Source organism: Mastomys coucha, unplaced genomic scaffold (assembly GCF_008632895.1).
Source record: "Mastomys coucha isolate ucsf_1 unplaced genomic scaffold, UCSF_Mcou_1 pScaffold15, whole genome shotgun sequence".
NCBI lineage: Eukaryota > Metazoa > Chordata > Mammalia > Rodentia > Muridae > Mastomys > Mastomys coucha.
In genome coordinates, this window is record NW_022196897.1 from 7054110 (window position 1) to 7062096 (window position 7987).

General features: G+C 41.8%; 1 protein-coding gene and 1 non-coding gene across 6 annotated transcripts in view; one reads left to right on the top strand and one right to left on the bottom strand.

Annotated features, from left to right (window-relative positions):
- Armc3 (armadillo repeat containing 3) overlaps window positions 1-7987 on the top strand; it is an 86313-nt gene that overhangs the window by 51907 nt on the left and 26419 nt on the right. The gene's annotated exons all lie outside the window — the stretch shown is intronic.
- Window positions 5654-5760, bottom strand: LOC116092623. Its single transcript, XR_004119368.1, has one exon. It is a non-coding gene; the product is annotated as a U6 spliceosomal RNA (small nuclear RNA).

Sequence of the window (7987 nt, forward strand, 5' to 3'; positions counted from 1 at the left end):
CCCCCGCTAACTCGGGGCAGCACTCCTTCCTTAGTTTGCAGGCAATCTACTGGACAGTTCTCTGTGTGTAATGCTTTTTGGAAATGAGAAGCCATTTAATTTTTGGATGTAGGAAATATCTTCAGTTGAATTTCATGTTTTATTTATCCTCTACTTTTCTGCCCAATTAATCATTTCAAATTCTTAAATAATTTATACAAGCGTAGAACCAATGATTTATGGTTGACATCCTTGTGAGTAGTTGAGCCTACATGGAACGAGAGTATTTTAAACAATTTATAACATCACTGCCATCTGTTGGATCTGACCAGAATTCGATTCAAAGTTGCCCCAAGAACGGAAAGGATTCAGGAATCCTTCATTTCTCTTTGCACTGATAACTAAATTTACCCATTGATAAACCATGACAAGATTTGGAAAGGAATATGGATGCTGATTGGGCATTTTTAAAGGGACTTCTTTTAACGTTACAATTTTAGTAAATACATAGGAATAAATATTGAAAACAATAACTACAATCATTTTAATACTTGCAAGAAAGTGGAGACTTGGAACTAAGGCTAAACTCTTCACAGACGACGGTGTTCAACCATAGAGCCCCTGATTCTTTACAACCATTTACCTTAGCTCCATCGAGAGTTTTAAAGACCTCCTCTCCCCATTCTCCTGTGCAATTTGAGGTTCTCTTGTATAGCTTCTCAACCATCCACAAAAGCAACAGCCCAAGAAATTTCTGAATTGTGACATATATAACTGGCCACTTGAAAATACATTGATTAATTGGTGGGCCACCTTAAGCCTTGGAAATAGCAGAGACAAGTCTCTAGGGACATCTGTACTTTTGTGTGGCCTATGGCCAGGACCACAAATGCTGATGATGATAAAAGGGGTCCTATGTAGAGACAGACAGCCTTACATGTGCCTGGGTGCTTTGCTAACTTCTGACTATCTTTGACGATATCTCCCTGTCAATATGTATGGCTGTGCTCACTTTGGCAGCACATATACTAAAATTGGAACGATACAGAGAAGATTAGAAAAAAATATGTATGGCTGAGCATTTGGTATTATTGGTATTAAAACTTCTCTTGACTAGTATAGAAACAAAGAAATATTCTCCCCATTAAATTAAGCTGAAGGAAGACAGATAATATCACTTTAATGTCTATAAAATTTATTTGTTGATTAACATGTCTAAGAAAACCACATATAATATGTGGAGAAAAATTTGAATAATCCCCAGGATAGATTTTTTATATACTATTGCAAGAGTCAGTGCCTCAGATAGCATGCCTCGAGAAAAGCAGTGACCACTAACTAGGTCTTGTCACATAGTTAAGAATGGTCTAAGCTGAAGTGAGTATTGTTTCTGCCAGTGCAGAAAGTGTGTAAGTGTGTGTGTTCATGCTTTAAAAAGATCACCACCCGAATAAAGCTGGGTGTGGGGCTGGTAACATAATATGCTGTTTGTTTATTTTATCATTTTTTGTATACCTTTTAACTTGTAGATGTGGGACTGGTTATCCGTATAGTCGCCATGTTTTCTTGTAGAATGCCTGCACTAAGAGAGTGAGTGATGACCAGTTATTTTGAAGACAAGAACACAACAAAACACATTTGTTAAAAGTGGGCAAACGCCAATTCTTCCCTTCTCCCTCGTCCATCTCTTGCAGGGAGGGACGCTGCACACCCCTCCGGAGATGGTTGCAGTTGTTTACTACAGTCCTTTAAGGAAAAATTACCACTCTATCTAGACCCACGTCTCCCTAGCACTCAGATTCACTTAGGCTAAGTAATCTCGGGACTCAAAACCCTTAAAGAAACATTGGACTGAGAAACGACCCACGAAAGACGCAAACTCAGCACATAGGCCTGATGTATGGGTCGGAGCTAAAGCCGAAGCCACGCAATTATTGTCTTTGTCGGGTAGGGTTTTTCTTAAGAACTAGGGTTTATGAGCGATTTTCCCTTCACCCACAGCGGCAAGAACCGCGTCTTCATACTGCCCCCTAGTGGCGGCTCAGGGAGGAGTTGGGGGAGGGGCAAAAATGGACCGAGAGAAGGGTGTTTTAATGAAACACATACTAATTTAATTTGAAACACTCTGGTTAACCTAAAATAATATTTTTGGAACATTATTAAAAGATTGTGATCTGGAAAGCATTTCATTGTGATAGTATTCTACTGCTAAATACACGGTTAGCAGATGTTTCTGTCTGTCTTTGTCCCTTTCTGAGGTTCAGTCGGTTCAAAATGTTTTGACACCTCTCTTTCTTTTTTTTTTTCCTCTACCAGTGACTAAATATTTGCCTCGCTGTGTTATCACAGGGACAAACGCAGCACGTTTGAGCAATAGACAAATCTCATTGTAATAGAAAAGATTATTTAATTTTTGTTTAAATTTGTTGTAAAATTTTAGAAGCTTGGCAGTCTCCCAATACAAATGAGAGGCAACATAAAACTGAGCTGCTCTAGGAGAGCTGCTTTGGTTTGCAGCATCGTCCTTTTTAAAAACTAAGGATAATATTTCAAAGAGCTTGGTACTTTAAAAGTCCTTTGAGAGTCTGAGATTGAACAGTGGGTAATGGCCCTTGTCACTAAGCCTGATGTCCTGAGTTCGATTCTCAGGTGCTACACACACAGTGGAAAAGACCTGACTCTAAGGGGTTGCCCTCTGAGCTACACACATAAGCCATCGTGCACACACACATTTGCAATAAACAAACAAACAAAGTAATAAAAGTCCTTTGTATTACAAGGACAAGTGGGAGGAGCCCTCACGGAGTCCGTATGAGCACTTCATTCCTTCCATCCAAATTGGTTGTTGTTATATCCACCCACAGTGCCTCTATTCCTGTCTGCATAGAAGAATCTTGTCCTGATTTTGCTTTTATTGGGGTGGGGATGGGGTAGGGTGGGAGTCATACTGAAGTTAAAAAGCACCCAGCATGAAAAACTGAGTTTTCAATAAAACCGCTTGATTCCCCATCCCTACTCTGTGTAGGCTGATGCTTGCCAGACCTCGGCAAACACTTTGAATTTGATTAACTACCAGTTTTCTGAGGCTCAGTGAATCTCATAAAACGTTCAATTAGAAAATTATTCGTGCTGCCTTTATTACTTACTGAGCAGGGCTGATATTTGCATAACATTTTAAAGTTGCTAGTACTGTCTGGTTTCCGGCATTACTGGTTTTCACAGGAAATTATCAAACAGATTGGATATCCTCAGATTATTTCTCTTTTAATTTGAAGTCTATTTAAACCTATACATTATTTTGTATCCACCCTTGACTTTTCATATTATTAATCATTCCCTATATTTTTTCCTTCCCTTGGGAATAGACCCTTAGTGCTCATTAATTGTAACTGCATGGAAAAGCTCAGATCCCATCTCTGAAGAAGCTGGCTCCACTCTCATCCTGCAGGTTTATTTATTTCAGCTGTCTGGCTGAAAGGTAGTCTGCAAAGGATGATTTCCCACACACATACAGATGGTGAAAGATGGTCATATTTTCCTGTGGTAGATTCTGCTGCTGTTGGTAGCTAGCAGTGACGTGCAAACATTTAGCTAAGTACCCAACGCAGTGTACCTTCGGATCCTACAGCAGTCTTATGAATGAAGGAATGTCCTTGTCATTGTCATGTGCATTTGTTCCCTTTACACATGAGCAAGTAGGTGCATGTTACCTCCCTAAGTTACCAGAGGTAGGCAGGACACTGAGGCGCCCTGGGACAACAGCCTGTGCTGAGTCCCAAGTGTGTGAGGTTCTGGCTTTCTCCACAGAAGTTGATCTGTGTCTTTAATCCCAGACTCCCCTCTCTCTCATCTCTCCTTTCCTCCAATCTTCTCAGTCTCTCCTCATTTCTCATTTCCTGTAACAACAAAGCAAGTGAAGCAAACAGACTATGCTTGCTCTTCTTGGAAGGGGAAGATGGACTGTGAAAGCACTGTCCTCTGAAAACATTGGAATGCTTAAACAAAGACCTCAGGGCATGAAGGTGTGTGGCTGTGATTGAAGCACCTGGGAGGCGGAGACAGGTATCAGGAGTGTAAGGTCATCTCTGGCTAGGTACTGAGTTGGAGCTTACCTGGGCTACGGGAAACCAGGCTTCACGCAAGCCAAGAGACAAAACAAAATAAACAGAATGCATTAAAGATGGCACAGTCAGGATTTTAATCCTGTGCAGGCTGTCAACACCTTCACAAACAGAACGCTATCTAATTGTGTCTTTAACAACTAGGAAATAGCAGATGGAATGCAGATTGACCCCCAGTTTGTACCTCTGAGTTGCTCTGTATGGCAGGCATTCTGGTCCTTCCAATGGTCTCTTCTCTCCGGAAATGACATCCGAAATGGGATCTAGGGGCTTCCCCCATTGTGACATTTTGTTATTTATCTATGAATTCATCTTCAAGCTCAGGATCCTTTGGTAATCTTGTCACTACTTTCCTTCAATTCCTTCTCTGCCAATTCTGTGTAAGGTGCTGCTCCAGCTGCCATGGTGGCGGGGAGCAAGGACAAAGGCCTTGGGGACCTGCATCCCTCCAGTCTGAGTCTAGTATATTTTAGTTTTGAGACCGATATGGCCAGTAGCCCAGGCTATCCCAATCTTCCTGTGTCAGCCTCCCAAGTGTCTATATCACAAGTGAGCATCCCTCAGTCATCTCAAGAGACAATTTTCACAAGTGACAGGTATGTAAATGGAACAAAGTATCACAGGGTCACAAAGAGGAGCATGACCCGAGGGTCTTAATAGAGGCCCTTACCTCCATGGAGCTAATGGAGGGAGGGGGACGTAGCTCAGTGCTGGGGATTTAAATCTCACAGTAGCGCATTCAGTGTCCTTAGTAACATAAAATTACATCTTTAATTACTGTGGAATACTATTCCATGTTATTTATAGATATTACAGACTTATTTCCAAGCTGTCCAAGAACACTTGCTAACTGCAAAATCATTTATTCTGAGCATCCAAACACTCTGAACATCATGCCTATTTTATTAGGAGACAAGTCAAGCATGTGAAATGAAGAGAAGTGTTCTCTTCCCTTGTCAGGTAGTTCATTACTACCCATTAATTACCCATATTACCCATGGTAGAGCAGGCTGGCTTTTGAAACAGAGGGTGGTGGATATGTAAGGAAGTGAAGAATTGTGATCAAACAGGCAACTCAACAAAGACTCCTTGGCACTCTGTGTAAGAAATTACATTTGGTTCCCACGGACTTTGATTGACTGCCTCCAAATCTGTAAGAAAAATTCGAGTGCTGTCTGTGGAAGTGCCGAGCAGCATGCTTGAGCCTCTGACTGCAGAGTTCCTCTCCAGAAACCGTGTCAGAGAGACAGTAAGAAAACCACTCGGGGTCTCAGAACACCTGAAGCAAGCCTTTACTCTGTGATAGTCATCTTGCTACTGTAAGGTCTTTCATTCTAAGGATGTGCCTACAATTATGATTTCTCCCTTTAAGCCAATGTGCTTTAAATATTTTTTAAAAGAAGAAATCTTCTTGGCCAGTGTTGTCATAACTTTCTAAAGCTGAGGGCTAATGCCAGGTGATCCCTGCCTTCAACTCCGGAGCCAACCACTTTAGCAAACATCCCAGTTTTTGTCTTCAGGGTTTCTGGCCTCACCTTTTTTTTTTTTTTTTTTTAAATATGGAACGCTTCACGAATTTGCGTGTCATCCTTGCGCAGGGGCCATGCTAATCTTCTCTGTATCATTCCAATTTTAGTATATGTGCTGCCGAAGCGAGCACCCGGCCTCACCTTTAACATCTGAGCTATTTCTGCAGCCAATGCAGTGTTTTTGGGCTCATTATCTCTGTCTAAAAGAATGGGCAGAAACAGGAAGAGGGAGTGCAGATTCTTGCTCTCTGCAGTCTAGCTCAGGCTCTGGTAAACCAGGAGAAGTCCCATCGCCTGCTTGCCAGGGCCTGCCACTACGCTTCACCCGTGCAGGTCTCCTGTCAGCTGGCACGGCTGCACGGGCCTGTTTCAACCACTGTAGCCTGGCTGTGCCAATATGTCTTCCTTGATGTGACAAAACTCAGAGACATATGAAATGTCATGCTGGTGGGAATGGTTGTAGTTGCTGAAAACAAACAAGGTTCTTATTGCCAACAATCCCATCTGTTCTGCTGGGTTCCACATATTACCCTGTATGTGGGCTCTGTTAAACAGATTTCCAGAGGGCCCAGGGTCACCCTTGATTCTTAACCAGTCATTACATATCTGTTGAACATGGCTCTTAAACCTGCAGAAAGATCCAATTCCAGGACGGAATGCTGTGGCTTGGTGGCACATTCAGAATTATTGTGGGCAAAGACTGTAGTTCCCCTCATATGAGAATCGAGTAGATTCCTAAGATGTCCTTTGCAAAATGTCATTACTTAACTTCATCCAAAAGTTGTCTCACTATAACAAAAACGTTGCTGTGACGATGAGACAGACTGGACTTAAGGTCAGCTTAGACAAAGAAAGTGAACACCCAATTTGTTGGCTCCTTCGTCACCCTTTGTTGTTGTGGGAATTATTTTAAAAAAAGAAAGAAAGAAAGAAAGAAAGAAAGAAATGAATCCACCCAGCAAACTCCCTTTCCCCCTGTGTCATGTTCTTGAACTGGTACCGTCCGGCATCAACATGTCCCAGCTGGCTCTTGTTATTCTCTCCCAGCTATTTGCAACATCTCGCTCACATGCAACGCCTCACACACCCCCACAATCATTCATCTAGCTAGCCCCTAGTACCCAGTAGGTAATGTATGACTCTTAAGGCCCTAATATCCAATCAGGTTTATATAATAATATCACAATTTACAAGATGCCAATGCAATAATTTCAGAACCAAATAATAAAGACAATATTTTGACCTAATTAATGTAACATTATAAAAACCTTAGCCTGGTTATAACCACAAGGGGTCTGACTCGTCCTCCTCATCTGACTCCATGATGAAGATCCTCCTCTTCCTCCTCTCTGACCTTTCTTCTCCTCCAACTCTAGCTCCACCTCTCTATTCCTGTCCAATCACAGGCCTGTCCCTGCCCTAATGTGATTGGACAGAGAAAATGCTGCAACATTTTCCCCTTTCTGTTCAATTAAAAAAACAACAACAACTTTCTCCCAAAATAGAAATTGAACACAACTATTACATATATTGTAAATTAGCTGGTAGAAGGTGTATCTGACAAGTCCCCCGAAATTTTCTTGAGTTAATCCAAGGCAGTAAAGTATTTTGGTCTCCTTTAAACTGGAGAGAAAAACCAAATAAATGGCAAACATTGGCTTTAAGAAGCATGTACCAGGTAGAAGGCACATGATGGGGGGAGCGATTAACCAGGGGGTCACAGCAGGACAGGACAGAGCGTGGAGGGTTGAACAGCTATTAAATGACATGCTGTTCTTCAGGAGGAAATACAGGAGGGGTGAGGAATAGTGATTGGAGCAAAGGAGAACACACAAACGTGAAATAGCACCGTAAGCCATCAGTTCATGCTATATGTATAACTGAAATTTTCCTTAGGGAAATTTAGTATCCATTTTGGGTTTTGTAATAGTTTTGTTTTGTTTTGGTGGGTTTGGGGGGGTTGTTTTGTTGTTTGTTTGTGGGTCTTGGGAATGCAAGTGAAAATTGCTGAATCCCATGATAAGTACTGTGAAATAATCACATTTTTTTTTTATGTTTGACTGTGAATGTCTGTGCCAAAACATTGTTTCCTGAACCATGAAAATAATGTATATTTTACAAAGGATTAAGTTCAGGTTTTTAAAAAAGAACTGAATTTGGGGACCCAGAGCCCCTTTCTTGAGGAAAAGCTATTTGTGCCAAACTGTGAAAAGGTATTATCCAGGGGAGGGGAGGGAAAAGTTGGAAGGGCCTGTGAAAATGTCCTGGGTGAACACAGCAACAGGGACAGGGAGGAGTGGGTGTGGGGGGAAGAGGGAGGCAGGAGGAGTGGGTGTGGAGGGAAGAGGGAGGCAGGAA